The 25,528-nt window shown below is 39.2% G+C and overlaps 26 non-coding genes and 1 pseudogene across 26 annotated transcripts; all 27 read right to left on the bottom strand.

The window, feature by feature from the left end:
• Positions 1-547: 547 nt before the first annotated feature.
• LOC118945894 lies at positions 548-766 on the bottom strand. Its single transcript, XR_005041049.1, has one exon. It is a non-coding gene; the product is annotated as a small nucleolar RNA U3 (small nucleolar RNA).
• Positions 767-1,443: 677 nt separating this feature from the next.
• Positions 1,444-1,627, bottom strand: LOC118945893 (annotated as a pseudogene).
• Positions 1,628-2,337: 710 nt separating this feature from the next.
• On the bottom strand, positions 2,338-2,556 carry LOC118945878. Its single transcript, XR_005041035.1, has one exon. It is a non-coding gene; the product is annotated as a small nucleolar RNA U3 (small nucleolar RNA).
• Positions 2,557-3,234: 678 nt separating this feature from the next.
• On the bottom strand, positions 3,235-3,454 carry LOC118945877. The gene has a single exon (XR_005041034.1). It is a non-coding gene; the product is annotated as a small nucleolar RNA U3 (small nucleolar RNA).
• A 678-nt stretch (positions 3,455-4,132) lies between these two features.
• Positions 4,133-4,351, bottom strand: LOC118945879. The gene has a single exon (XR_005041036.1). It is a non-coding gene; the product is annotated as a small nucleolar RNA U3 (small nucleolar RNA).
• A 678-nt stretch (positions 4,352-5,029) lies between these two features.
• On the bottom strand, positions 5,030-5,248 carry LOC118945880. The gene has a single exon (XR_005041037.1). It is a non-coding gene; the product is annotated as a small nucleolar RNA U3 (small nucleolar RNA).
• Positions 5,249-5,925: 677 nt separating this feature from the next.
• On the bottom strand, positions 5,926-6,141 carry LOC118945834. Its single transcript, XR_005040992.1, has one exon. It is a non-coding gene; the product is annotated as a small nucleolar RNA U3 (small nucleolar RNA).
• A 787-nt stretch (positions 6,142-6,928) lies between these two features.
• Positions 6,929-7,147, bottom strand: LOC118945882. Its single transcript, XR_005041038.1, has one exon. It is a non-coding gene; the product is annotated as a small nucleolar RNA U3 (small nucleolar RNA).
• A 678-nt stretch (positions 7,148-7,825) lies between these two features.
• Positions 7,826-8,044, bottom strand: LOC118945883. Its single transcript, XR_005041039.1, has one exon. It is a non-coding gene; the product is annotated as a small nucleolar RNA U3 (small nucleolar RNA).
• A 678-nt stretch (positions 8,045-8,722) lies between these two features.
• Positions 8,723-8,938, bottom strand: LOC118945959. Its single transcript, XR_005041112.1, has one exon. It is a non-coding gene; the product is annotated as a small nucleolar RNA U3 (small nucleolar RNA).
• A 787-nt stretch (positions 8,939-9,725) lies between these two features.
• Positions 9,726-9,941, bottom strand: LOC118945970. The gene has a single exon (XR_005041123.1). It is a non-coding gene; the product is annotated as a small nucleolar RNA U3 (small nucleolar RNA).
• A 787-nt stretch (positions 9,942-10,728) lies between these two features.
• LOC118945884 lies at positions 10,729-10,947 on the bottom strand. The gene has a single exon (XR_005041040.1). It is a non-coding gene; the product is annotated as a small nucleolar RNA U3 (small nucleolar RNA).
• Positions 10,948-11,625: 678 nt separating this feature from the next.
• LOC118945885 lies at positions 11,626-11,844 on the bottom strand. Its single transcript, XR_005041041.1, has one exon. It is a non-coding gene; the product is annotated as a small nucleolar RNA U3 (small nucleolar RNA).
• Positions 11,845-12,522: 678 nt separating this feature from the next.
• LOC118945960 lies at positions 12,523-12,738 on the bottom strand. Its single transcript, XR_005041113.1, has one exon. It is a non-coding gene; the product is annotated as a small nucleolar RNA U3 (small nucleolar RNA).
• Positions 12,739-13,525: 787 nt separating this feature from the next.
• Positions 13,526-13,741, bottom strand: LOC118945832. Its single transcript, XR_005040990.1, has one exon. It is a non-coding gene; the product is annotated as a small nucleolar RNA U3 (small nucleolar RNA).
• A 787-nt stretch (positions 13,742-14,528) lies between these two features.
• On the bottom strand, positions 14,529-14,747 carry LOC118945886. The gene has a single exon (XR_005041042.1). It is a non-coding gene; the product is annotated as a small nucleolar RNA U3 (small nucleolar RNA).
• A 678-nt stretch (positions 14,748-15,425) lies between these two features.
• On the bottom strand, positions 15,426-15,644 carry LOC118945887. The gene has a single exon (XR_005041043.1). It is a non-coding gene; the product is annotated as a small nucleolar RNA U3 (small nucleolar RNA).
• Positions 15,645-16,322: 678 nt separating this feature from the next.
• LOC118945961 lies at positions 16,323-16,538 on the bottom strand. Its single transcript, XR_005041114.1, has one exon. It is a non-coding gene; the product is annotated as a small nucleolar RNA U3 (small nucleolar RNA).
• Positions 16,539-17,325: 787 nt separating this feature from the next.
• LOC118945833 lies at positions 17,326-17,541 on the bottom strand. The gene has a single exon (XR_005040991.1). It is a non-coding gene; the product is annotated as a small nucleolar RNA U3 (small nucleolar RNA).
• Positions 17,542-18,328: 787 nt separating this feature from the next.
• LOC118945888 lies at positions 18,329-18,547 on the bottom strand. The gene has a single exon (XR_005041044.1). It is a non-coding gene; the product is annotated as a small nucleolar RNA U3 (small nucleolar RNA).
• Positions 18,548-19,225: 678 nt separating this feature from the next.
• On the bottom strand, positions 19,226-19,444 carry LOC118945889. Its single transcript, XR_005041045.1, has one exon. It is a non-coding gene; the product is annotated as a small nucleolar RNA U3 (small nucleolar RNA).
• A 678-nt stretch (positions 19,445-20,122) lies between these two features.
• On the bottom strand, positions 20,123-20,338 carry LOC118945835. The gene has a single exon (XR_005040993.1). It is a non-coding gene; the product is annotated as a small nucleolar RNA U3 (small nucleolar RNA).
• A 787-nt stretch (positions 20,339-21,125) lies between these two features.
• On the bottom strand, positions 21,126-21,344 carry LOC118945890. The gene has a single exon (XR_005041046.1). It is a non-coding gene; the product is annotated as a small nucleolar RNA U3 (small nucleolar RNA).
• A 678-nt stretch (positions 21,345-22,022) lies between these two features.
• LOC118945962 lies at positions 22,023-22,238 on the bottom strand. The gene has a single exon (XR_005041115.1). It is a non-coding gene; the product is annotated as a small nucleolar RNA U3 (small nucleolar RNA).
• Positions 22,239-23,025: 787 nt separating this feature from the next.
• Positions 23,026-23,241, bottom strand: LOC118945836. Its single transcript, XR_005040994.1, has one exon. It is a non-coding gene; the product is annotated as a small nucleolar RNA U3 (small nucleolar RNA).
• A 787-nt stretch (positions 23,242-24,028) lies between these two features.
• LOC118945891 lies at positions 24,029-24,247 on the bottom strand. The gene has a single exon (XR_005041047.1). It is a non-coding gene; the product is annotated as a small nucleolar RNA U3 (small nucleolar RNA).
• Positions 24,248-24,925: 678 nt separating this feature from the next.
• Positions 24,926-25,141, bottom strand: LOC118945963. Its single transcript, XR_005041116.1, has one exon. It is a non-coding gene; the product is annotated as a small nucleolar RNA U3 (small nucleolar RNA).
• Positions 25,142-25,528: the final 387 nt, after the last annotated feature.

Here is a 25,528-nt window from a genome sequence, read left to right on the forward strand (position 1 = left end):
CCCCCCTTTAAACATGTGGTGTTTTAGCTATAAGACGTATGGGTTGTACCATCAGATTCGTCTCTGTCTTCTGCATCCAGTGGTACCAAGAGTAGTCTGTGTGATTAACGGGGGCTGAGATAGAGTCTGTGTTTGTGAGACAAAGACGGATTCCGAAGGTGCCAGGCCCGGGTCTTTTTTTACAGAAACATCTGTAGAGTCAGAAAGGTTTGAATTACAAACTACTAAAAGCTATCTATGAAAAGCTGAGACTCTATCGAACATGCACATGTAACATGATTTGCTCTATGACGCTCACAAGCTACCAAAAAGTTGTTAGAAAGTACAAGGTTCTTCTACGTATGAAGGTCAAAGGTTGTCATGAAAGGAACATTTTTAAAACTCCTCATTTTGAAGCAAATATTAAGGGCTGGGACATGGAGATCAACGAAAGCCAGAAACGGAAAAGATTATTGCTGGGGTCTCAGGACTGATTCAAGAGGTTTTATTTTACTAACGATAAGGATTTGGGAGACATTTCAGTAGCTTTTATTGTACATGGTTATCATCCACTCAGAACATATTCCCTTCATCCACGTTCATTGACAGAACAAGGAACAGTCATCAAAGGTGGAAGAAAAATGCACAGGTCATTTCTAGCCACCAGATTCATGCTCTGAATGGGAATATCTTGAATCGTCATCATGGATAGCGAGATCTACCACTTTAGACACACATTTCTCAAGTAACATTAGCATCAACAGTTGTTGCAATCAAATTATGTTAATTATGGAGAATTGCTAGGTTTCTCAATTGAGAAAAATGGTCAGCGATGCTGGTTGCCAACAGGTAAAATATGACCTAATGTTGATGGGACAGCCATCCATATTTCAAAGCCGGTTATTTGTGTTGAATTCTACCCCCTTTTAAACATTGTGTGTTTTAGCTATAGACGTATGGGTTGTACCATCAGATTCGTCTCTGTCTTCTGCATCAGTGGTACCAAGAGTTAGTCTGTGTGATTAACGGGGGGCTGAGATAGAGCTGTGTTTGTGAGACAAAGACGGATTCCGAAGGTGCCCAGGCCCGGGTCTTTTTTTTAAAGAAACATCTGTAGAGTCAGAAAGGTTTTGAATTACAAACTACTAAAAGCTATCTATGAAAAGCTGAGGACTCTATCGAACATGCACTGTAACATGATTGCTCTATGACGCTCACAAGCTACCAAAAAGTTGTTAGAAAGTACAAGGTTCTTCTACGTATGAAGGTCAAAGGTTGTCATGAAAGGAACATTTTAAAACTCCTCATTTGAAGCAAATATAAGGGCTGGACATGGAGATCAACGAAAGCCAGAAAACGGAAAAGATTATTGCTGGGGTCTCAGGACTGATTCAAGAGGTTTTATTTTACTAACGATAAGGATTTGGGAGACATTTCAGTAGCTTTTATTGTACATGGTTATCATCCACTCAGAACATATTCCCTTCATCCACGTTCATTGAAGAACAAGGAACAGTCATCAAAGGTGGAAGAAAAATGAGCAAGGTCATTTCTAGGCCACCAGATTCATGCTCTGAATGGGAATATCTTGAATCGTCATCATGGATAGCGAGATCTACACTTTAGACACACATTTCTCAAGTAACATTAGCATCAACAGTTGTTGCAATCAAATTATGTTAATTATGGAGAATTGCTAGGTTTCTCAATTGAGAAAAATGGTCAGCGATGCTGGTTGCCAACAGGTAAAATATGACCTAAGTTGATGGACAGCCATCCATATTTCAAAGCCGGTTATTGTGTTGAATTCTACCCCCTTTTAAACATTGTGTGTTTTAGCTATAGACGTATGGGTTGTGCCATCAGATTCGTCTCTGTCTTCTGCATCCAGTGGTACCAAGAGTTAGTCTGTGTGATTAACGGGGGCTGAGATAGAGCTGTGTTTGTGAGACAAAGACGGATTCCGAAGGTGCCCAGGCCCGGGTCTTTTTTTTAAAGAAACATCTGTAGAGTCAGAAAGGTTTGAATTACAAACTACTAAAAGCTATCTATGAAAAGCTGAGACTCTATCGAACATGCACATGTAACATGATTTGCTCTATGACGCTCACAAGCTACCAAAAAGTTGTTAGAAGTACAAGGTTCTTCTACGTATGAAGGTCAAAGGTTGTCATGAAAGGAACATTTTAAAACTCCTCATTTTGAAGCAAAATATAAGGGCTGGACATGGAGATCAACGAAAGCCAGAAAACGGAAAAGATTATTGCTGGGGTCTCAGGACTGATTCAAGAGGTTTTATTTTACTAACGATAAGGATTTGGGAGACATTTCAGTAGCTTTTATTGTACATGGTTATCATCCACTCAGAACATATTCCCTTCATCCACGTTCATTGAAGAACAAGGAACAGTCATCAAAGGTGGAAGAAAAATGAGCAAGGTCATTTCTAGCCACCAGATTCATGCTCTGAATGGGAATATCTTGAATCGTCATCATGGATAGCGAGATCTACCACTTTAGACACACATTTCTCAAGTAACATTAGCATCAACAGTTGTTGCAATCAAATTATGTTAATTATGGAGAATTGCTAGGTTTCTCAATTGAGAAAAATGGTCAGCGATGCTGGTTGCCAACAGGTAAAATATGACCTAATGTTGATGGACAGCCATCCATATTTCAAAGCCGGTTATTTGTGTTGAATTCTACCCCCTTTTAAACATTGTGTGTTTTAGCTATAGACGTATGGGTTGTACCATCAGATTCGTCTCTGTCTTCTGCATCCAGTGGTACCAAGAGTTAGTCTGTGTGATTAACGGGGGCTGAGATAGAGCTGTGTTTGTGAGACAAAGACGGATTCCGAAGGTGCCCAGGCCCGGGTCTTTTTTTTAAAGAAACATCTGTAGAGACAGAAAGGTTTGAATTACAAACTACTAAAAGCTATCTATGAAAAGCTGAGACTCTATCGAACATGCACATGTAACATGATTTGCTCTATGACGCTCACAAGCTACCAAAAAGTTGTTAGAAAGTACAAGGTTCTTCTACGTATGAAGGTCAAAGGTTGTCCTGAAAGGAACATTTTAAAACTCCTCATTTTGAAGCAAAATATAAGGGCTGGACATGGAGATCAACGAAAGCCAGAAAACGGAAAAGATTATTGCTGGGGTCTCAGGACTGATTCAAGAGGTTTTATTTTACTAACGATAAGGATTTGGGAGACATTTCAGTAGCTTTTATTGTACATGGTTATCATCCACTCAGAACATATTCCCTTCATTCCACGTTCATTGAAGAACAAGGAACAGTCATCAAAGGTGGAAGAAAAATGAGCAAGGTCATTTCTAGCCACCAGATTCATGCTCTGAATGGGAATATCTTGAATCGTCATCATGGATAGCGAGATCTACCACTTTAGACACACATTTCTCAAGTAACATTAGCATCAACAGTTGTTGCAATCAAATTATGTTAATTATGGAGAATTGCTAGGTTTCTCAATTGAGAAAAATGGTCAGCGATGCTGGTTGCCAACAGGTAAAATATGACCTAATGTTGATGGACAGCCATCCATATTTCAAAGCCGGTTATTTGTGTTGAATTCTACCCCCTTTTAAACATTGTGTGTTTTAGCTATAGACGTATGGGTTGTGCCATCAGATTCGTCTCTGTCTTCTGCATCCAGTGGTACCAAGAGTTAGTCTGTGTGATTAACGGGGGCTGAGATAGAGCTGTGTTTGTGAGACAAAGACGGATTCCGAAGGTGCCCAGGCCCGGGTCTTTTTTTTACAGAAACATCTGTAGAGTCAGAAAGGTTTGAATTACAAACTACTAAAAGCTATCTATGAAAATCTGAGACTCTATCGAACATGCACATGTAACATGATTTGCTCTATGACGCTCACAAGCTACCAAAAAGTTGTTAGAAAGTACAAGGTTCTTCTACGTATGAAGGTCAAAGGTTGTCATGAAAGGAACATTTTAAAACTCCTCATTTTGAAGCAAAATATAAGGGCTGGACATGGAGATCAACGAAAGCCAGAAAACGGAAAAGATTATTGCTGGGGTCTCAGGACTGATTCAAGAGGTTTTATTTTACTAACGATAAGGATTTGGGAGACATTTCAGTAGCTTTTATTGTACATGGTTATCATCCACTCAGAACATATTCCCTTCATCCACGTTCATTGAAGAACAAGGAACAGTCATCAAAGGTGGAAGAAAAATGAGCAAGGTCATTTCTAGCCACCAGATTCATGCTCTGAATGGGAATATCTTGAATCGTCATCATGGATAGCGAGATCTACCACTTTAGACACACATTTCTCAAGTAACATTAGCATCAACAGTTGTTGCAATCAAATTATGTTAATTATGGAGAATTGCTAGGTTTCTCAATTGAGAAAAATGGTCAGCGATGCTGGTTGCCAACAGGTAAAATATGACCTAATGTTGATGGACAGCCATCCATATTTCAAAGCCGGTTATTTGTGTTGAATTCTACCCCCTTTTAAACATTGTGTGTTTTAGCTATAGACGTATGGGTTGTGCCATCAGATTCGTCTCTGTCTTCTGCATCCAGTGGTACCAAGAGTTAGTCTGTGTGATTAACGGGGGCTGAGATAGAGCTGTGTTTTGTGAGACAAAGACGGATTCCGAAGGTGCCCAGGCCCGGGTCTTTTTTTTACAGAAACATCTGTAGAGTCAGAAAGGTTTGAATTACAAACTACTAAAAGCTATCTATGAAAATCTGAGACTCTATCGAACATGCACATGTAACATGATTTGCTCTATGACGCTCACAAGCTACCAAAAGTTGTTAGAAAGTACAAGGTTCTTCTACGTATGAAGGTCAAAGGTTGTCATGAAAGGAACATTTTAAAACTCCTCATTTTGAAGCAAAATATAAGGGCTGGACATGGAGATCAACGAAAGCCAGAAAACGGAAAAGATTATTGCTGGGGTCTCAGGACTGATTCAAGAGGTTTTATTTTACTAACGATAAGGATTTGGGAGACATTTCAGTAGCTTTTATTGTACATGGTTATCATCCACTCAGAACATATTCCCTTCATCCACGTTCATTGAAGAACAAGGAACAGTCATCAAAGGTGGAAGAAAAATGAGCAAGGTCATTTCTAGCCACCAGATTCATGCTCTGAATGGGAATATCTTGAATCGTCATCATGGATAGCGAGATCTACCACTTTAGACACACATTTCTCAAGTAACATTAGCATCAACAGTTGTTGCAATCAAATTATGTTAATTATGGAGAATTGCTAGGTTTCTCAATTGAGAAAAATGGTCAGCGATGCTGGTTGCCAACAGGTAAAATATGACCTAATGTTGATGGACAGCCATCCATATTTCAAAGCCGGTTATTTGTGTTGAATTCTACCCCCTTTTAAACATTGTGTGTTTTAGCTATAGACGTATGGGTTGTACCATCAGATTCGTCTCTGTCTTCTGCATCCAGTGGTACCAAGAGTTAGTCTGTGTGATTAACGGGGGCTGAGATAGAGCTGTGTTTGTGAGACAAAGACGGATTCCGAAGGTGCCCAGGCCCGGGTCTTTTTTTAAAGAAACATCTGTAGAGTCAGAAAGGTTTGAATTACAAACTACTAAAAGCTATCTATGAAAAGCTGAGACTCTATCGAACATGCACATGTAACATGTTTTGCTCTATGACGCTCACAAGCTACCAAAACGTTGTTAGAAAGTACAAGGTTCTTCTACGTATGAAGGTCAAAGGTTGTCCTGAAAGGAAAATTTTAAAACTCCTCATTTTGAAGCAAAATATAAGGGCTGGACATGGAGATCAACGAAAGCCAGAAAACGGAAAAGATTATTGCTGGGGTCTCAGGACTGATTCAAGAGGTTTTATTTTACTAACGATAAGGATTTGGGAGACATTTCAGTAGCTTTTATTGTACATGGTTATCATCCACTCAGAACATATTCCCTTCATCCACATTCATTGAAGAACAAGGAACAGTCATCAAAGGTGGAAGAAAAATGAGCAAGGTCATTTCTAGCCACCAGATTCATGCTCTGAATGGGAATATCTTGAATCGTCATCATGGATAGCGAGATCTACCACTTTATACACACATTTCTCAAGTAACGCACTATAGAAATGATCCCTGAAAGTATAGTCTTGGTGCGTAAGTTGTTGTGATCAAGGTGGAGCATCTTGAAAAGAGCATTTGCACCAGCGGTTTGTGTTGCATTCTCAGCATCAACAGTTGTTGCAATCAAATTATGTTAATTATGGAGAATTGCTAGGTTTCTCAATTGAGAAAAATGGTCAGCGATGCTGGTTGCCAACAGGTAAAATATGACCTAATGTTGATGGACAGCCATCCATATTTCAAAGCCGGTTATTTGTGTTGAATTCTACCCCCTTTTAAACATTGTGTGTTTTAGCTATAGACGTATGGGTTGTACCATCAGATTCGTCTCTGTCTTCTAGATCCAGTGGTACCAAGAGTTAGTCTGTGTGATTAACGGGGGCTGAGATAGAGCTGTGTTTGTGAGACAAAGACGGATTCCGAAGGTGCCCAGGCCCGGGTCTTTTTTTTAAAGAAACATCTGTAGAGTCAGAAAGGTTTGAATTACAAATTACTAAAAGCTATCTATGAAAAGCTGAGACTCTATCGAACATGCACATGTAACATGTTTTGCTCTATGACGCTCACATGCTACCAAAAAGTTGTTAGAAAGTACAAGGTTCTTCTACGTATGAAGGTCAAAGGTTGTCCTGAAAGGAAAATTTTAAAACTCCTCATTTTGAAGCAAAATATAAGGGCTGGACATGGAGATCAACGAAAGCCAGAAAACTGAAAAGATTATTGCTGGGGTCTCAGGACTGATTCAAGAGGTTTTATTTTACTAACGATAAGGATTTGGGAGACATTTCAGTACCTTTTATTGTACATGGTTATCATCCACTCAGAACATATTCCCTTCATCCACGTTCATTGAAGAACAAGGAACAGTCATCAAAGGTGGAAGAAAAATGAGCAAGGTCATTTCTAGCCACCAGATTCATGCTCTGAATGGGAATATCTTGAATCGTCATCATGGATAGCGAGATCTACCACTTTAGACACACATTTCTCAAGTAACATTAGCATCAACAGTTGTTGCAATCAAATTATGTTAATTATGGAGAATTGCTAGGTTTCTCAATTGAGAAAAATGGTCAGCGATGCTGGTTGCCAACAGGTAAAATATGACCTAATGTTGATGGACAGCCATCCATATTTCAAAGCCGGTTATTTGTGTTGAATTCTACCCCCTTTTAAACATTGTGTGTTTTAGCTATAGACGTATGGGTTGTACCATCAGATTCGTCTCTGTCTTCTGCATCCAGTGTTACCAAGAGTTAGTCTGTGTGATTAACGGGGGCTGAGATAGAGCTGTGTTTGTGAGACAAAGACGGATTCCGAAGGTGCCCAGGCCCGGGTCTTTTTTTTAAAGAAATATCTGTAGAGTCAGAAAGGTTTGAATTACAAATTACTAAAAGCTATCTATGAAAAGCTGAGACTCTATCGAACATGCACATGTAACATGTTTTGCTCTATGACGCTCACATGCTACCAAAAAGTTGTTAGAAAGTACAAGGTTCTTCTACGTATGAAGGTCAAAGGTTGTCCTGAAAGGAAAATTTTAAAACTCCTCATTTTGAAGCAAAATATAAGGGCTGGACATGGAGATCAACGAAAGCCAGAAAACTGAAAAGATTATTGCTGGGGTCTCAGGACTGATTCAAGAGGTTTTATTTTACTAACGATAAGGATTTGGGAGACATTTCAGTAGCTTTTATTGTACATGGTTATCATCCACTCAGAACATATTCCCTTCATCCACGTTCATTGAAGAACAAGGAACAGTCATCAAAGGTGGAAGAAAAATGAGCAAGGTCATTTCTAGCCACCAGATTCATGCTCTGAATGGGAATATCTTGAATCGTCATCATGGATAGCGAGATCTACCACTTTAGACACACATTTCTCAAGTAACATTAGCATCAACAGTTGTTGCAATCAAATTATGTTAATTATGGAGAATTGCTAGGTTTCTCAATTGAGAAAAATGGTCAGCGATGCTGGTTGCCAACAGGTAAAATATGACCTAATGTTGATGGACAGCCATCCATATTTCAAAGCCGGTTATTTGTGTTGAATTCTACCCCCTTTTAAACATTGTGTGTTTTAGCTATAGACGTATGGGTTGTACCATCAGATTCGTCTCTGTCTTCTGCATCCAGTGTTACCAAGAGTTAGTCTGTGTGATTAACGGGGGCTGAGATAGAGCTGTGTTTGTGAGACAAAGACGGATTCCGAAGGTGCCCAGGCCCGGGTCTTTTTTTTAAAGAAACATCTGTAGAGTCAGAAAGGTTTGAATTACAAATTACTAAAAGCTATCTATGAAAAGCTGAGACTCTATCGAACATGCACATGTAACATGTTTTGCTCTATGACGCTCACAAGCTACCAAAAAGTTGTTAGAAAGTACAAGGTTCTTCTACGTATGAAGGTCAAAGGTTGTCCTGAAAGGAAAATTTTAAAACTCCTCATTTTGAAGCAAAATATAAGGGCTGGACATGGAGATCAACGAAAGCCAGAAAACTGAAAAGATTATTGCTGGGGTCTCAGGACTGATTCAAGAGGTTTTATTTTACTAACGATAAGGATTTGGGAGACATTTCAGTAGCTTTTATTGTACATGGTTATCATCCACTCAGAACATATTCCCTTCATCCAAGTTCATTGAAGAACAAGGAACAGTCATCAAAGGTGGAAGAAAAATGAGCAATGTCATTTCTAACCACCAGATTCATGCTCTGAACGGGAATATCTTGAATCGTCATCATGGATAGCGAGATCTACCACTTTAGACACACATTTCTCAAGTAACGCACTATAGAAATGATCCCTGAAAGTATAGTCTTGGTGCATAAGTTGTTGTGATCAAGGTGGAGCATCTTGAAAAGAGCATTTGCACCAGCGGTTTGTGTTGCATTCTCAGCATCAACAGTTGTTGCAATCAAATTATGTTAATTATGGAGAATTGCTAGGTTTCTCAATTGAGAAAAATGGTCAGCGATGCTGGTTGCCAACAGGTAAAATATGACCTAATGTTGATGGACAGCCATCCATATTTCAAAGCCGGTTATTTGTGTTGAATTCTACCCCCTTTTAAACATTGTGTGTTTTAGCTATAGACGTATGGGTTGTACCATCAGATTCGTCTCTGTCTTCTGCATCCAGTGGTACCAAGAGTTAGTCTGTGTGATTAACGGGGGCTGAGATAGAGCTGTGTTTGTGAGACAAAGACGGATTCCGAAGGTGCCCAGGCCCGGGTCTTTTTTTTAAAGAAACATCTGTAGAGTCAGAAAGGTTTGAATTACAAACTACTAAAAGCTATCTATGAAAAGCTGAGACTCTATCGAACATGCACATGTAACATGTTTTGCTCTATGACGCTCACAAGCTACCAAAAAGTTGTTAGAAATTACAAGGTTCTTCTACGTATGAAGGTCAAAGGTTGTCCTGAAAGGAACATTTTAAAACTCCTCATTTTGAAGCAAAATATAAGGGCTGGACATGGAGATCAACGAAAGCCAGAAAACTGAAAAGATTATTGCTGGGGTCTCAGGACTGATTCAAGAGGTTTTATTTTACTAACGATAAGGATTTGGGAGACATTTCAGTAGCTTTTATTGTACATGGTTATCATCCACTCAGAACATATTCCCTTCATCCAAGTTCATTGAAGAACAAGGAACAGTCATCAAAGGTGGAAGAAAAATGAGCAATGTCATTTCTAACCACCAGATTCATGCTCTGAACGGGAATATCTTGAATCGTCATCATGGATAGCGAGATCTACCACTTTATACACACATTTCTCAAGTAACGCACTATAGAAATGATCCCTGAAAGTATAGTCTTGGTGCATAAGTTGTTGTGATCAAGGTGGAGCATCTTGAAAAGAGCATTTGCACCAGCGGTTTGTGTTGCATTCTCAGCATCAACAGTTGTTGCAATCAAATTATGTTAATTATGGAGAATTGCTAGGTTTCTCAATTGAGAAAAATGGTCAGTGATGCTGGTTGCCAACAGGTAAAATATGACCTAATGTTGATGGACAGCCATCCATATTTCAAAGCCGGTTATTTGTGTTGAATTCTACCCCCTTTTAAACATTGTGTGTTTTAGCTATAGACGTATGGGTTGTACCATCAGATTCGTCTCTGTCTTCTGCATCCAGTGGTACCAAGAGTTAGTCTGTGTGATTAACGGGGGCTGAGATAGAGCTGTGTTTGTGAGACAAAGACGGATTCCGAAGGTGCCCAGGCCCGGGTCTTTTTTTTACAGAAACATCTGTAGAGTCAGAAAGGTTTGAATTACAAACTACTAAAAGCTATCTATGAAAAGCTGAGACTCTATCGAACATGCACATGTAACATGATTTGCTCTATGACGCTCACAAGCTACCAAAAAGTTGTTAGAAAGTACAAGGTTCTTCTACGTATGAAGGTCAAAGGTTGTCCTGAAAGGAACATTTTAAAACTCCTCATTTTGAAGCAAAATATAAGGGCTGGACATGGAGATCAACGAAAGCCAGAAAACGGAAAAGATTATTGCTGGGGTCTCAGGACTGATTCAAGAGGTTTTATTTTACTAACGATAAGGATTTGGGAGACATTTCAGTAGCTTTTATTGTACATGGTTATCATCCACTCAGAACATATTCCCTTCATCCACGTTCATTGAAGAACAAGGAACAGTCATCAAAGGTGGAAGAAAAATGAGCAAGGTCATTTCTAGCCACCAGATTCATGCTCTGAATGGGAATATCTTGAATCGTCATCATGGATAGCGAGATCTACCACTTTAGACACACATTTCTCAAGTAACATTAGCATCAACAGTTGTTGCAATCAAATTATGTTAATTATGGAGAATTGCTAGGTTTCTCAATTGAGAAAAATGGTCAGCGATGCTGGTTGCCAACAGGTAAAATATGACCTAATGTTGATGGACAGCCATCCATATTTCAAAGCCGGTTATTTGTGTTGAATTCTACCCCCTTTTAAACATTGTGTGTTTTAGCTATAGACGTATGGGTTGTACCATCAGATTCGTCTCTGTCTTCTGCATCCAGTGGTACCAAGAGTTAGTCTGTGTGATTAACGGGGGCTGAGATAGAGCTGTGTTTGTGAGACAAAGACGGATTCCGAAGGTGCCCAGGCCCGGGTCTTTTTTTTAAAGAAATATCTGTAGAGTCAGAAAGGTTTGAATTACAAATTACTAAAAGCTATCTATGAAAAGCTGAGACTCTATCGAACATGCACATGTAACATGTTTTGCTCTATGACGCTCACATGCTACCAAAAAGTTGTTAGAAAGTACAAGGTTCTTCTACGTATGAAGGTCAAAGGTTGTCCTGAAAGGAAAATTTTAAAACTCCTCATTTTGAAGCAAAATATAAGGGCTGGACATGGAGATCAACGAAAGCCAGAAAACTGAAAAGATTATTGCTGGGGTCTCAGGACTGATTCAAGAGGTTTTATTTTACTAACGATAAGGATTTGGGAGACATTTCAGTAGCTTTTATTGTACATGGTTATCATCCACTCAGAACATATTCCCTTCATCCACGTTCATTGAAGAACAAGGAACAGTCATCAAAGGTGGAAGAAAAATGAGCAAGGTCATTTCTAGCCACCAGATTCATGCTCTGAATGGGAATATCTTGAATCGTCATCATGGATAGCGAGATCTACCACTTTAGACACACATTTCTCAAGTAACATTAGCATCAACAGTTGTTGCAATCAAATTATGTTAATTATGGAGAATTGCTAGGTTTCTCAATTGAGAAAAATGGTCAGCGATGCTGGTTGCCAACAGGTAAAATATGACCTAATGTTGATGGACAGCCATCCATATTTCAAAGCCGGTTATTTGTGTTGAATTCTACCCCCTTTTAAACATTGTGTGTTTTAGCTATAGACGTATGGGTTGTACCATCAGATTCGTCTCTGTCTTCTGCATCCAGTGTTACCAAGAGTTAGTCTGTGTGATTAACGGGGGCTGAGATAGAGCTGTGTTTGTGAGACAAAGACGGATTCCGAAGGTGCCCAGGCCCGGGTCTTTTTTTTAAAGAAACATCTGTAGAGTCAGAAAGGTTTGAATTACAAATTACTAAAAGCTATCTATGAAAAGCTGAGACTCTATCGAACATGCACATGTAACATGTTTTGCTCTATGACGCTCACAAGCTACCAAAAAGTTGTTAGAAAGTACAAGGTTCTTCTACGTATGAAGGTCAAAGGTTGTCCTGAAAGGAAAATTTTAAAACTCCTCATTTTGAAGCAAAATATAAGGGCTGGACATGGAGATCAACGAAAGCCAGAAAACTGAAAAGATTATTGCTGGGGTCTCAGGACTGATTCAAGAGGTTTTATTTTACTAACGATAAGGATTTGGGAGACATTTCAGTAGCTTTTATTGTACATGGTTATCATCCACTCAGAACATATTCCCTTCATCCAAGTTCATTGAAGAACAAGGAACAGTCATCAAAGGTGGAAGAAAAATGAGCAATGTCATTTCTAACCACCAGATTCATGCTCTGAACGGGAATATCTTGAATCGTCATCATGGATAGCGAGATCTACCACTTTAGACACACATTTCTCAAGTAACGCACTATAGAAATGATCCCTGAAAGTATAGTCTTGGTGCATAAGTTGTTGTGATCAAGGTGGAGCATCTTGAAAAGAGCATTTGCACCAGCGGTTTGTGTTGCATTCTCAGCATCAACAGTTGTTGCAATCAAATTATGTTAATTATGGAGAATTGCTAGGTTTCTCAATTGAGAAAAATGGTCAGCGATGCTGGTTGCCAACAGGTAAAATATGACCTAATGTTGATGGACAGCCATCCATATTTCAAAGCCGGTTATTTGTGTTGAATTCTACCCCCTTTTAAACATTGTGTGTTTTAGCTATAGACGTATGGGTTGTACCATCAGATTCGTCTCTGTCTTCTGCATCCAGTGGTACCAAGAGTTAGTCTGTGTGATTAACGGGGGCTGAGATAGAGCTGTGTTTGTGAGACAAAGACGGATTCCGAAGGTGCCCAGGCCCGGGTCTTTTTTTTAAAGAAACATCTGTAGAGTCAGAAAGGTTTGAATTACAAACTACTAAAAGCTATCTATGAAAAGCTGAGACTCTATCGAACATGCACATGTAACATGTTTTGCTCTATGACGCTCACAAGCTACCAAAAAGTTGTTAGAAATTACAAGGTTCTTCTACGTATGAAGGTCAAAGGTTGTCCTGAAAGGAACATTTTAAAACTCCTCATTTTGAAGCAAAATATAAGGGCTGGACATGGAGATCAACGAAAGCCAGAAAACTGAAAAGATTATTGCTGGGGTCTCAGGACTGATTCAAGAGGTTTTATTTTACTAACGATAAGGATTTGGGAGACATTTCAGTAGCTTTTATTGTACATGGTTATCATCCACTCAGAACATATTCCCTTCATCCAAGTTCATTGAAGAACAAGGAACAGTCATCAAAGGTGGAAGAAAAATGAGCAATGTCATTTCTAACCACCAGATTCATGCTCTGAACGGGAATATCTTGAATCGTCATCATGGATAGCGAGATCTACCACTTTATACACACATTTCTCAAGTAACGCACTATAGAAATGATCCCTGAAAGTATAGTCTTGGTGCATAAGTTGTTGTGATCAAGGTGGAGCATCTTGAAAAGAGCATTTGCACCAGCGGTTTGTGTTGCATTCTCAGCATCAACAGTTGTTGCAATCAAATTATGTTAATTATGGAGAATTGCTAGGTTTCTCAATTGAGAAAAATGGTCAGTGATGCTGGTTGCCAACAGGTAAAATATGACCTAATGTTGATGGACAGCCATCCATATTTCAAAGCCGGTTATTTGTGTTGAATTCTACCCCCTTTTAAACATTGTGTGTTTTAGCTATAGACGTATGGGTTGTACCATCAGATTCGTCTCTGTCTTCTGCATCCAGTGGTACCAAGAGTTAGTCTGTGTGATTAACGGGGGCTGAGATAGAGCTGTGTTTGTGAGACAAAGACGGATTCCGAAGGTGCCCAGGCCCGGGTCTTTTTTTTACAGAAACATCTGTAGAGTCAGAAAGGTTTGAATTACAAACTACTAAAAGCTATCTATGAAAAGCTGAGACTCTATCGAACATGCACATGTAACATGATTTGCTCTATGACGCTCACAAGCTACCAAAAAGTTGTTAGAAAGTACAAGGTTCTTCTACGTATGAAGGTCAAAGGTTGTCCTGAAAGGAACATTTTAAAACTCCTCATTTTGAAGCAAAATATAAGGGCTGGACATGGAGATCAACGAAAGCCAGAAAACGGAAAAGATTATTGCTGGGGTCTCAGGACTGATTCAAGAGGTTTTATTTTACTAACGATAAGGATTTGGGAGACATTTCAGTAGCTTTTATTGTACATGGTTATCATCCACTCAGAACATATTCCCTTCATCCACGTTCATTGAAGAACAAGGAACAGTCATCAAAGGTGGAAGAAAAATGAGCAAGGTCATTTCTAGCCACCAGATTCATGCTCTGAATGGGAATATCTTGAATCGTCATCATGGATAGCGAGATCTACCACTTTAGACACACATTTCTCAAGTAACATTAGCATCAACAGTTGTTGCAATCAAATTATGTTAATTATGGAGAATTGCTAGGTTTCTCAATTGAGAAAAATGGTCAGCGATGCTGGTTGCCAACAGGTAAAATATGACCTAATGTTGATGGACAGCCATCCATATTTCAAAGCCGGTTATTTGTGTTGAATTCTACCCCCTTTTAAACATTGTGTGTTTTAGCTATAGACGTATGGGTTGTACCATCAGATTCGTCTCTGTCTTCTGCATCCAGTGGTACCAAGAGTTAGTCTGTGTGATTAACGGGGGCTGAGATAGAGCTGTGTTTGTGAGACAAAGACGGATTCCGAAGGTGCCCAGGCCCGGGTCTTTTTTTTAAAGAAATATCTGTAGAGTCAGAAAGGTTTGAATTACAAATTACTAAAAGCTATCTATGAAAAGCTGAGACTCTATCGAACATGCACATGTAACATGTTTTGCTCTATGACGCTCACATGCTACCAAAAAGTTGTTAGAAAGTACAAGGTTCTTCTACGTATGAAGGTCAAAGGTTGTCCTGAAAGGAAAATTTTAAAACTCCTCATTTTGAAGCAAAATATAAGGGCTGGACATGGAGATCAACGAAAGCCAGAAAACTGAAAAGATTATTGCTGGGGTCTCAGGACTGATTCAAGAGGTTTTATTTTACTAACGATAAGGATTTGGGAGACATTTCAGTAGCTTTTATTGTACATGGTTATCATCCACTCAGAACATATTCCCTTCATCCACGTTCATTGAAGAACAAGGAACAGTCATCAAAGGTGGAAGAAAAATGAGCAAGGTCATTTCTAGCCACCAGATTCATGCTCTGAATGGGAATATCTTGAATCGTCATCATGGATAGCGAGATCTACCACTTTAGACACACATTTCTCAAGTAACATTAGCATCAACAGTTGTTGCAATCAAATTATGTTAATTATGGAGAATTGCTAGGTTTCTCAATTGAGAAAAATGGTCAGCGATGCTGGTTGCCAACAGGTAAAATATGACCTAATGTTGATGGACAGCCATCCATATTTCAAAGCCGGTTATTTGTGTTGAATTCTACCCCCTTTTAAACATTGTGTGTTTTAGCTATAGACGTATGGGTTGTACCATCAGATTCGTCTCTGTCTTCTGCATCCAGTGTTACCAAGAGTTAGTCTGTGTGATTAACGGGGGCTGAGATAGAGCTGTGTTTGTGAGACAAAGACGGATTCCGAAGGTGCCCAGGCCCGGGTCTTTTTTTTAAAGAAACATCTGTAGAGTCAGAAAGGTTTGAATTACAAATTACTAAAAGCTATCTATGAAAAGCTGAGACTCTATCGAACATGCACATGTAACATGTTTTGCTCTATGACGCTCACAAGCTACCAAAAAGTTGTTAGAAAGTACAAGGTTCTTCTACGTATGAAGGTCAAAGGTTGTCCTGAAAGGAAAATTTTAAAACTCCTCATTTTGAAGCAAAATATAAGGGCTGGACATGGAGATCAACGAAAGCCAGAAAACTGAAAAGATTATTGCTGGGGTCTCAGGACTGATTCAAGAGGTTTTATTTTACTAACGATAAGGATTTGGGAGACATTTCAGTAGCTTTTATTGTACATGGTTATCATCCACTCAGAACATATTCCCTTCATCCAAGTTCATTGAAGAACAAGGAACAGTCATCAAAGGTGGAAGAAAAATGAGCAATGTCATTTCTAACCACCAGATTCATGCTCTGAACGGGAATATCTTGAATCGTCATCATGGATAGCGAGATCTACCACTTTAGACACACATTTCTCAAGTAACGCACTATAGAAATGATCCCTGAAAGTATAGTCTTGGTGCATAAGTTGTTGTGATCAAGGTGGAGCATCTTGAAAAGAGCATTTGCACCAGCGGTTTGTGTTGCATTCTCAGCATCAACAGTTGTTGCAATCAAATTATGTTAATTATGGAGAATTGCTAGGTTTCTCAATTGAGAAAAATGGTCAGCGATGCTGGTTGCCAACAGGTAAAATATGACCTAATGTTGATGGACAGCCATCCATATTTCAAAGCCGGTTATTTGTGTTGAATTCTACCCCCTTTTAAACATTGTGTGTTTTAGCTATAGACGTATGGGTTGTACCATCAGATTCGTCTCTGTCTTCTGCATCCAGTGGTACCAAGAGTTAGTCTGTGTGATTAACGGGGGCTGAGATAGAGCTGTGTTTGTGAGACAAAGACGGATTCCGAAGGTGCCCAGGCCCGGGTCTTTTTTTTAAAGAAACATCTGTAGAGTCAGAAAGGTTTGAATTACAAACTACTAAAAGCTATCTATGAAAAGCTGAGACTCTATCGAACATGCACATGTAACATGTTTTGCTCTATGACGCTCACAAGCTACCAAAAAGTTGTTAGAAATTACAAGGTTCTTCTACGTATGAAGGTCAAAGGTTGTCCTGAAAGGAACATTTTAAAACTCCTCATTTTGAAGCAAAATATAAGGGCTGGACATGGAGATCAACGAAAGCCAGAAAACTGAAAAGATTATTGCTGGGGTCTCAGGACTGATTCAAGAGGTTTTATTTTACTAACGATAAGGATTTGGGAGACATTTCAGTAGCTTTTATTGTACATGGTTATCATCCACTCAGAACATATTCCCTTCATCCAAGTTCATTGAAGAACAAGGAACAGTCATCAAAGGTGGAAGAAAAATGAGCAATGTCATTTCTAACCACCAGATTCATGCTCTGAACGGGAATATCTTGAATCGTCATCATGGATAGCGAGATCTACCACTTTATACACACATTTCTCAAGTAACGCACTATAGAAATGATCCCTGAAAGTATAGTCTTGGTGCATAAGTTGTTGTGATCAAGGTGGAGCATCTTGAAAAGAGCATTTGCACCAGCGGTTTGTGTTGCATTCTCAGCATCAACAGTTGTTGCAATCAAATTATGTTAATTATGGAGAATTGCTAGGTTTCTCAATTGAGAAAAATGGTCAGTGATGCTGGTTGCCAACAGGTAAAATATGACCTAATGTTGATGGACAGCCATCCATATTTCAAAGCCGGTTATTTGTGTTGAATTCTACCCCCTTTTAAACATTGTGTGTTTTAGCTATAGACGTATGGGTTGTACCATCAGATTCGTCTCTGTCTTCTGCATCCAGTGGTACCAAGAGTTAGTCTGTGTGATTAACGGGGGCTGAGATAGAGCTGTGTTTGTGAGACAAAGACGGATTCCGAAGGTGCCCAGGCCCGGGTCTTTTTTTTACAGAAACATCTGTAGAGTCAGAAAGGTTTGAATTACAAACTACTAAAAGCTATCTATGAAAAGCTGAGACTCTATCGAACATGCACATGTAACATGATTTGCTCTATGACGCTCACAAGCTACCAAAAAGTTGTTAGAAAGTACAAGGTTCTTCTACGTATGAAGGTCAAAGGTTGTCCTGAAAGGAACATTTTAAAACTCCTCATTTTGAAGCAAAATATAAGGGCTGGACATGGAGATCAACGAAAGCCAGAAAACGGAAAAGATTATTGCTGGGGTCTCAGGACTGATTCAAGAGGTTTTATTTTACTAACGATAAGGATTTGGGAGACATTTCAGTAGCTTTTATTGTACATGGTTATCATCCACTCAGAACATATTCCCTTCATCCACGTTCATTGAAGAACAAGGAACAGTCATCAAAGGTGGAAGAAAAATGAGCAAGGTCATTTCTAGCCACCAGATTCATGCTCTGAATGGGAATATCTTGAATCGTCATCATGGATAGCGAGATCTACCACTTTAGACACACATTTCTCAAGTAACATTAGCATCAACAGTTGTTGCAATCAAATTATGTTAATTATGGAGAATTGCTAGGTTTCTCAATTGAGAAAAATGGTCAGCGATGCTGGTTGCCAACAGGTAAAATATGACCTAATGTTGATGGACAGCCATCCATATTTCAAAGCCGGTTATTTGTGTTGAATTCTACCCCCTTTTAAACATTGTGTGTTTTAGCTATAGACGTATGGGTTGTACCACCAGATTCGTCTCTGTCTTCTGCATCCAGTGGTACCAAGAGTTAGTCTGTGTGATTAACGGGGGCTGAGATAGAGCTGTGTTTGTGAGACAAAGACGGATTCCGAAGGTGCCCAGGCCCGGGTCTTTTTTTTACAGAAACATCTGTAGAGTCAGAAAGGTTTGAATTACAAACTACTAAAAGCTATCTATGAAAAGCTGAGACTCTATCGAACATGCACATGTAACATGATTTGCTCTATGACGCTCACAAGCTACCAAAAAGTTGTTAGAAAGTACAAGGTTCTTCTACGTATGAAGGTCAAAGGTTGTCCTGAAAGGAACATTTTAAAACTCCTCATTTTGAAGCAAAATATAAGGGCTGGACATGGAGATCAACGAAAGCCAGAAAACGGAAAAGATTATTGCTGGGGTCTCAGGACTGATTCAAGAGGTTTTATTTTACTAACGATAAGGATTTGGGAGACATTTCAGTAGCTTTTATTGTACATGGTTATCATCCACTCAGAACATATTCCCTTCATCCACGTTCATTGAAGAACAAGGAACAGTCATCAAAGGTGGAAGAAAAATGAGCAAGGTCATTTCTAGCCACCAGATTCATGCTCTGAATGGGAATATCTTGAATCGTCATCATGGATAGCGAGATCTACCACTTTAGACACACATTTCTCAAGTAACATTAGCATCAACAGTTGTTGCAATCAAATTATGTTAATTATGGAGAATTGCTAGGTTTCTCAATTGAGAAAAATGGTCAGCGATGCTGGTTGCCAACAGGTAAAATATGACCTAATGTTGATGGACAGCCATCCATATTTCAAAGCCGGTTATTTGTGTTGAATTCTACCCCCTTTTAAACATTGTGTGTTTTAGCTATAGACGTATGGGTTGTACCATCAGATTCGTCTCTGTCTTCTGCATCCAGTGGTACCAAGAGTTAGTCTGTGGGATTAACGGGGGCTGAGATGGAGCTGTGTTTGTGAGACAAAGACGGATTCCGAAGGTGCCCAGGCCCGGGTCTTTTTTTTACAGAAACATCTGTAGAGTCAGAAAGGTTTGAATTACAAACTACTAAAAGCTATCTATGAAAAGCTGAGACTCTATCGAACATGCACATGTAACATGTTTTGCTCTATGACGCTCACAAGCTACCAAAACGTTGTTAGAAAGTACAAGGTTCTTCTACGTATGAAGGTCAAAGGTTGTCCTGAAAGGAAAATTTTAAAACTCCTCATTTTGAAGCAAAATATAAGGGCTGGACATGGAGATCAACGAAAGCCAGAAAACGGAAAAGATTATTGCTGGGGTCTCAGGACTGATTCAAGAGGTTTTATTTTACTAACGATAAGGATTTGGGAGACATTTCAGTAGCTTTTATTGTACATGGTTATCATCCACTCAGAACATATTCCCTTCATCCACATTCATTGAAGAACAAGGAACAGTCATCAAAGGTGGAAGAAAAATGAGCAAGGTCATTTCTAGCCACCAGATTCATGCTCTGAATGGGAATATCTTGAATCGTCATCATGGATAGCGAGATCTACCACTTTATACACACATTTCTCAAGTAACGCACTATAGAAATGATCCCTGAAAGTATAGTCTTGGTGCGTAAGTTGTTGTGATCAAGGTGGAGCATCTTGAAAAGAGCATTTGCACCAGCGGTTTGTGTTGCATTCTCAGCATCAACAGTTGTTGCAATCAAATTATGTTAATTATGGAGAATTGCTAGGTTTCTCAATTGAGAAAAATGGTCAGCGATGCTGGTTGCCAACAGGTAAAATATGACCTAATGTTGATGGACAGCCATCCATATTTCAAAGCCGGTTATTTGTGTTGAATTCTACCCCCTTTTAAACATTGTGTGTTTTAGCTATAGACGTATGGGTTGTACCATCAGATTCGTCTCTGTCTTCTGCATCCAGTGGTACCAAGAGTTAGTCTGTGTGATTAACGGGGGCTGAGATAGAGCTGTGTTTGTGAGACAAAGACGGATTCCGAAGGTGCCCAGGCCCGGGTCTTTTTTTTACAGAAACATCTGTAGAGTCAGAAAGGTTTGAATTACAAACTACTAAAAGCTATCTATGAAAAGCTGAGACTCTATCGAACATGCACATGTAACATGATTTGCTCTATGACGCTCACAAGCTACCAAAAAGTTGTTAGAAAGTACAAGGTTCTTCTACGTATGAAGGTCAAAGGTTGTCCTGAAAGGAACATTTTAAAACTCCTCATTTTGAAGCAAAATATAAGGGCTGGACATGGAGATCAACGAAAGCCAGAAAACGGAAAAGATTATTGCTGGGGTCTCAGGACTGATTCAAGAGGTTTTATTTTACTAACGATAAGGATTTGGGAGACATTTCAGTAGCTTTTATTGTACATGGTTATCATCCACTCAGAACATATTCCCTTCATCCACGTTCATTGAAGAACAAGGAACAGTCATCAAAGGTGGAAGAAAAATGAGCAAGGTCATTTCTAGCCACCAGATTCATGCTCTGAATGGGAATATCTTGAATCGTCATCATGGATAGCGAGATCTACCACTTTAGACACACATTTCTCAAGTAACATTAGCATCAACAGTTGTTGCAATCAAATTATGTTAATTATGGAGAATTGCTAGGTTTCTCAATTGAGAAAAATGGTCAGCGATGCTGGTTGCCAACAGGTAAAATATGACCTAATGTTGATGGACAGCCATCCATATTTCAAAGCCGGTTATTTGTGTTGAATTCTACCCCCTTTTAAACATTGTGTGTTTTAGCTATAGACGTATGGGTTGTACCATCAGATTCGTCTCTGTCTTCTGCATCCAGTGTTACCAAGAGTTAGTCTGTGTGATTAACGGGGGCTGAGATAGAGCTGTGTTTGTGAGACAAAGACGGATTCCGAAGGTGCCCAGGCCCGGGTCTTTTTTTTAAAGAAACATCTGTAGAGTCAGAAAGGTTTGAATTACAAATTACTAAAAGCTATCTATGAAAAGCTGAGACTCTATCGAACATGCACATGTAACATGTTTTGCTCTATGACGCTCACAAGCTACCAAAAAGTTGTTAGAAAGTACAAGGTTCTTCTACGTATGAAGGTCAAAGGTTGTCCTGAAAGGAAAATTTTAAAACTCCTAATTTTGAAGCAAAATATAAGGGCTGGACATGGAGATCAACGAAAGCCAGAAAACTGAAAAGATTATTGCTGGGGTCTCAGGACTGATTCAAGAGGTTTTATTTTACTAACGATAAGGATTTGGGAGACATTTCAGTAGCTTTTATTGTACATGGTTATCATCCACTCAGAACATATTCCCTTCATCCAAGTTCATTGAAGAACAAGGAACAGTCATCAAAGGTGGAAGAAAAATGAGCAATGTCATTTCTAACCACCAGATTCATGCTCTGAACGGGAATATCTTGAATCGTCATCATGGATAGCGAGATCTACCACTTTAGACACACATTTCTCAAGTAACGCACTATAGAAATGATCCCTGAAAGTATAGTCTTGGTGCATAAGTTGTTGTGATCAAGGTGGAGCATCTTGAAAAGAGCATTTGCACCAGCGGTTTGTGTTGCATTCTCAGCATCAACAGTTGTTGCAATCAAATTATGTTAATTATGGAGAATTGCTAGGTTTCTCAATTGAGAAAAATGGTCAGCGATGCTGGTTGCCAACAGGTAAAATATGACCTAATGTTGATGGACAGCCATCCATATTTCAAAGCCGGTTATTTGTGTTGAATTCTACCCCCTTTTAAACATTGTGTGTTTTAGCTATAGACGTATGGGTTGTACCATCAGATTCGTCTCTGTCTTCTGCATCCAGTGGTACCAAGAGTTAGTCTGTGTGATTAACGGGGGCTGAGATAGAGCTGTGTTTGTGAGACAAAGACGGATTCCGAAGGTGCCCAGGCCCGGGTCTTTTTTTTAAAGAAACATCTGTAGAGTCAGAAAGGTTTGAATTACAAACTACTAAAAGCTATCTATGAAAAGCTGAGACTCTATCGAACATGCACATGTAACATGTTTTGCTCTATGACGCTCACAAGCTACCAAAACGTTGTTAGAAAGTACAAGGTTCTTCTACGTATGAAGGTCAAAGGTTGTCCTGAAAGGAAAATTTTAAAACTCCTCATTTTGAAGCAAAATATAAGGGCTGGACATGGAGATCAACGAAAGCCAGAAAACGGAAAAGATTATTGCTGGGGTCTCAGGACTGATTCAAGAGGTTTTATTTTACTAACGATAAGGATTTGGGAGACATTTCAGTAGCTTTTATTGTACATGGTTATCATCCACTCAGAACATATTCCCTTCATCCACATTCATTGAAGAACAAGGAACAGTCATCAAAGGTGGAAGAAAAATGAGCAAGGTCATTTCTAGCCACCAGATTCATGCTCTGAATGGGAATATCTTGAATCGTCATCATGGATAGCGAGATCTACCACTTTATACACACATTTCTCAAGTAACGCACTATAGAAATGATCCCTGAAAGTATAGTCTTGGTGCGTAAGTTGTTGTGATCAAGGTGGAGCATCTTGAAAAGAGCATTTGCACCAGCGGTTTGTGTTGCATTCTCAGCATCAACAGTTGTTGCAATCAAATTATGTTAATTATGGAGAATTGCTAGGTTTCTCAATTGAGAAAAATGGTCAGCGATGCTGGTTGCCAACAGGTAAAATATGACCTAATGTTGATGGACAGCCATCCATATTTCAAAGCCGGTTATTTGTGTTGAATTCTACCCCCTTTTAAACATTGTGTGTTTTAGCTATAGACGTATGGGTTGTACCATCAGATTCGTCTCTGTCTTCTGCATCCAGTGGTACCAAGAGTTAGTCTGTGTGATTAACGGGGGCTGAGATAGAGCTGTGTTTGTGAGACAAAGACGGATTCCGAAGGTGCCCAGGCCCGGGTCTTTTTTTTACAGAAACATCTGTAGAGTCAGAAAGGTTTGAATTACAAACTACTAAAAGCTATCTATGAAAAGCTGAGACTCTATCGAACATGCACATGTAACATGATTTGCTCTATGACGCTCACAAGCTACCAAAAAGTTGTTAGAAAGTACAAGGTTCTTCTACGTATGAAGGTCAAAGGTTGTCCTGAAAGGAAAATTTTAAAACTCCTCATTTTGAAGCAAAATATAAGGGCTGGACATGGAGATCAACGAAAACAAGAAAACGGAAAAGATTATTGCTGGGGTCTCAGGACTGATTCAAGAGGTTTTATTTTACTAACGATAAGGATTTGGGAGACATTTCAGTAGCTTTTATTGTACATGGTTATCATCCACTCAGAACATATTCCCTTCATCCACGTTCATTGAAGAACAAGGAACAGTCATCAAAGGTGGAAGAAAAATGAGCAAGGTCATTTCTAGCCACCAGATTCATGCTCTGAATGGGAATATCTTGAATCGTCATCATGGATAGCGAGATCTACCACTTTAGACACACATTTCTCAAGTAACATTAGCATCAACAGTTGTTGCAATCAAATTATGTTAATTATGGAGAATTGCTAGGTTTCTCAATTGAGAAAAATGGTCAGCGATGCTGGTTGCCAACAGGTAAAATATGACCTAATGTTGATGGACAGCCATCCATATTTCAAAGCCGGTTATTTGTGTTGAATTCTACCCCCTTTTAAACATTGTGTGTTTTAGCTATAGACGTATGGGTTGTACCATCAGATTCGTCTCTGTCTTCTGCATCCAGTGTTACCAAGAGTTAGTCTGTGTGATTAACGGGGGCTGAGATAGAGCTGTGTTTGTGAGACAAAGACGGATTCCGAAGGTGCCCAGGCCCGGGTCTTTTTTTTAAAGAAACATCTGTAGAGTCAGAAAGGTTTGAATTACAAATTACTAAAAGCTATCTATGAAAAGCTGAGACTCTATCGAACATGCACATGTAACATGTTTTGCTCTATGACGCTCACAAGCTACCAAAAAGTTGTTAGAAAGTACAAGGTTCTTCTACGTATGAAGGTCAAAGGTTGTCCTGAAAGGAAAATTTTAAAACTCCTCATTTTGAAGCAAAATATAAGGGCTGGACATGGAGATCAACGAAAGCCAGAAAACTGAAAAGATTATTGCTGGGGTCTCAGGACTGATTCAAGAGGTTTTATTTTACTAACGATAAGGATTTGGGAGACATTTCAGTAGCTTTTATTGTACATGGTTATCATCCACTCAGAACATATTCCCTTCATCCAAGTTCATTGAAGAACAAGGAACAGTCATCAAAGGTGGAAGAAAAATGAGCAATGTCATTTCTAACCACCAGATTCATGCTCTGAACGGGAATATCTTGAATCGTCATCATGGATAGCGAGATCTACCACTTTAGACACACATTTCTCAAGTAACGCACTATAGAAATGATCCCTGAAAGTATAGTCTTGGTGCATAAGTTGTTGTGATCAAGGTGGAGCATCTTGAAAAGAGCATTTGCACCAGCGGTTTGTGTTGCATTCTCAGCATCAACAGTTGTTGCAATCAAATTATGTTAATTATGGAGAATTGCTAGGTTTCTCAATTGAGAAAAATGGTCAGCGATGCTGGTTGCCAACAGGTAAAATATGACCTAATGTTGATGGACAGCCATCCATATTTCAAAGCCGGTTATTTGTGTTGAATTCTACCCCCTTTTAAACATTGTGTGTTTTAGCTATAGACGTATGGGTTGTACCATCAGATTCGTCTCTGTCTTCTGCATCCAGTGTTACCAAGAGTTAGTCTGTGTGATTAACGGGGGCTGAGATAGAGCTGTGTTTGTGAGACAAAGACG

Source organism: Oncorhynchus mykiss, chromosome 30, assembly GCF_013265735.2.
Source record: "Oncorhynchus mykiss isolate Arlee chromosome 30, USDA_OmykA_1.1, whole genome shotgun sequence".
Classification (NCBI taxonomy): Eukaryota; Metazoa; Chordata; class Actinopteri; order Salmoniformes; family Salmonidae; genus Oncorhynchus; species Oncorhynchus mykiss.